A 2,871-nucleotide genomic window follows, 5' to 3' on the forward strand; every position below is an offset into this window, starting at 1 on the left:
GAGTAAAGAGGTCAAGTTGATACTTCAACTTTTACCAGAGTGTTTTTAAACTGCAGGATCTAAACTTCTACTGAAGTAACAAACATGGGAACTTTAGACACCGCTGGCTTTCTATCAGTCTTCTGATCTTCTTTCTCTCCTCCTCTTTCAGTTTAACAATAATCTGATATAAAATAATCTAAATCTCTTCCACATTAGTATGAACAACATGAAAACTTACAATTTAATAATTAAATCAGATTCTTTGTTTCAGGCGCCTGTTGGAAGTTTATGGATGAGATTCTGGGATGATTCAGGTGATCTGTGAGCCGTCATAGATTGTGACCCATAGGAGGCGCTAGATGTTTCTCCTCCTTTAGGTTTAGCTATGAATCCAGTGAAGTTAGTAGACAGCAGACTGATAGGAGGGCTCACAGATCTTATACTAACACCGGTATAATCTTATCATACATATTATTATAACCATTATTATTGTTATTATCTCACCTAATTACGCCTTAAAAAGGTTAAACGCCAAATATTTGGAGCTGCCAGTAAAAACCAGCTGATAAATAAACAGGCGGTCATCTCCTCCTCCATCATTCTCTGATCATGCAGATCTTGTCTCATTCAGTTCCTTTTACTTTTTTTCTAGAATGAGGAACTTTCACGGATCCAAACTGAGTGATAGAAATGTAGATCTATAACTGGAAGTCTATGCTCAGAAATCACAACCATAAAACAGCCAAACAACTTAAAACTATACTGACGATAACCAACTATGTGCAGATCTAAACTAAAGGTCACCGATCAGTTCTAGAAGCATCTTTAGATGAACCCTGGTTGATCCTGCAGAACCACTGAACCAGATCAGCTCCTTATGAGGAGATTCAATCATTCTGGTTCATTTGATCTGAGTCTGTTTCCTCCTGCAGCTGCAGCCAATAGTCTGACTGACTGACTGACTGACTGACTGACTGACTGACTGACTGACTGACTGACTGTTGATTAATTTGCTTTATCTCACATTTCTGCTCCTCATCTTTAGTTAAACAAACACATCAAAGCTTTTTTTTATTAACATGGAAACAAAGCAAACATGGGGCGGGGCGGATGTTTTCCCCCAGAGCCCCGGATCTCACTGCTGAGCTGATCTGAGTAAAATGTGCAGTACTGGGATTCACCAGATGGTGGCAGCAGCGCAGCAAAGCAGCCTGTAGCAGTGGAGAGGAAGAAGTTGTTACCAATGGCTGTTGCTAAACAGACTGATGCTTCAGGGATGTGAAACTCTGACTGACTTCCAGACCTTCTTGGTCCCGGTGTTCCATGGAATTCTGTCCCCTCTGCGTTTAGAGGCGCATTGAAGCCAGAGAGGCGGCCATGATGGATGGAACCATTTTACTGCACCGCTGATCGATTTCTGGCTAAAATCAGCTCCTATAATCATCTCACTGTTTAACATCCAGTTTAATCAGCAGCTGCTGTTCACTAAACTGTAAAATAAAAAAATAAATGAGGTCCTTTGAAGCTGTTTTGTGTTTTTTTTATTTTAAACACCAAGAGTCTGATTCCAGATTCTGTCCCTTAAACCCGACAGAAATAAATTCAGTCCCAGTTTTCCAACATGTAGAGAGTTTTTATCAGAGGATGGAAAGTGGCTGATAGCAGGACACAAAAACCACGAGTTCCTGAAAAGTTTAGACTTTCAAGTAAATCCTGTTCTAATGTAAAATATGACAGATTACTTATTAGAACTGTAATTTACTGTCATGTGTTTTTACTGTTTTTATATATTTTTACTATTTTTCAAAGCTGCACTTTAAAAAAACTGAAATTATCCACAGAGCTTTTTCTAAGGGAAATTTCCTTTTGTTTTACACTGTAAACAAAATGACAAATAAATCTGTCTAAGTCTAAAATTGATACTACATGACGTCACATGATGATTTCTGAGAATTTTCCAACAGTTGCTCTTTATTTCCCAAAGATAAGAAAGGAGAGAATGGAGAATTCAGCTGCCTGAAATAATCTATTGCTCCTCCTTAACATGGGATTAAACTAATTTACCTGCAAGTTTTTAACTGTGTTTATTTCTTTCTTCATCAACAACAAACTGTGGATTTGGTGACATTTGATCATTATTTATGAGAGGAGAATAAATATTTCCCTCTATAACCATAATCCTCCATGACATCAAATATTTATCCTTTCTTTGACAAACATTAAGTTAAATAAAATGTTTGTAAGAAGATCACGGACCGATGACGTCAGTATGACGAAGTTGCCGAAAACCAGCGGAACGGACATTTGAATTCCAGTGTTTCCTCCGTGACTAGTTGGCCGTTACACCCGCTACCAAATTCCAGCGGCCCTGATCTGTGCAGACTGAGCGGCCCCCTGTGCCCCCCCTGCCCATCGGGAGGTTCAGACCCGCTGCTTTAGCAGACTGACGGTCAGTGCTGAGGTTTAGGAGCCGGTTTGGACCATAAACTGCTGACGGTTGGTGGCCGCCATCTTGGATGGGTCTCTATAATAACTCCCTGAATTGTTTCGTTGCAAACAGCAAAGATTCAGGAAGTAAAAACATTCAGATCATCAGTTTTCCTGCGTTTGAAACATTTTAAATAATATGAAGAAATGTGGGAAAAATTTTTAGGCTTTTTAGCAAAGAGGATGAATGTATAAATAAATAAATAGACTTTATAAAAAAACACAACAATGATGAGAAAAATATGAGTTTAGGGGATTTAGAACAAAGAGGCGTTCATCGCTCTGATGGTTCTACTGGAGCTCAGCTGGATGGCGTTCATCCCTCTGATGGTTCTACTGGAGCTCAGCTGGATGGCGTTCATCCCTCTGATGGTTCTACTGGAGCTCAGCTGGATGGCGTTC

At 39.5% G+C, this 2,871-nt stretch overlaps 1 protein-coding gene across 1 annotated transcript in view; it reads left to right on the forward strand.

Annotated features, from left to right (window-relative positions):
* Positions 1 to 2,348: 2,348 nt before the first annotated feature.
* LOC107099053 (glutamate formimidoyltransferase-like) overlaps positions 2,349 to 2,871 on the forward strand; it is a 10,191-nt gene continuing 9,668 nt past the window's right edge. The window contains exon 1 of the mRNA XM_015396994.1: positions 2,349 to 2,478. The gene's annotated coding sequence lies outside the window, so the exon portion shown is untranslated. The remainder of the gene's footprint in view (positions 2,479 to 2,871) is intronic.

The sequence above is a fragment of the Cyprinodon variegatus genome, unplaced genomic scaffold (genome assembly GCF_000732505.1).
Source record: "Cyprinodon variegatus isolate N-32 unplaced genomic scaffold, C_variegatus-1.0 Scaffold834, whole genome shotgun sequence".
Taxonomy (NCBI): Eukaryota; Metazoa; Chordata; class Actinopteri; order Cyprinodontiformes; family Cyprinodontidae; genus Cyprinodon; species Cyprinodon variegatus.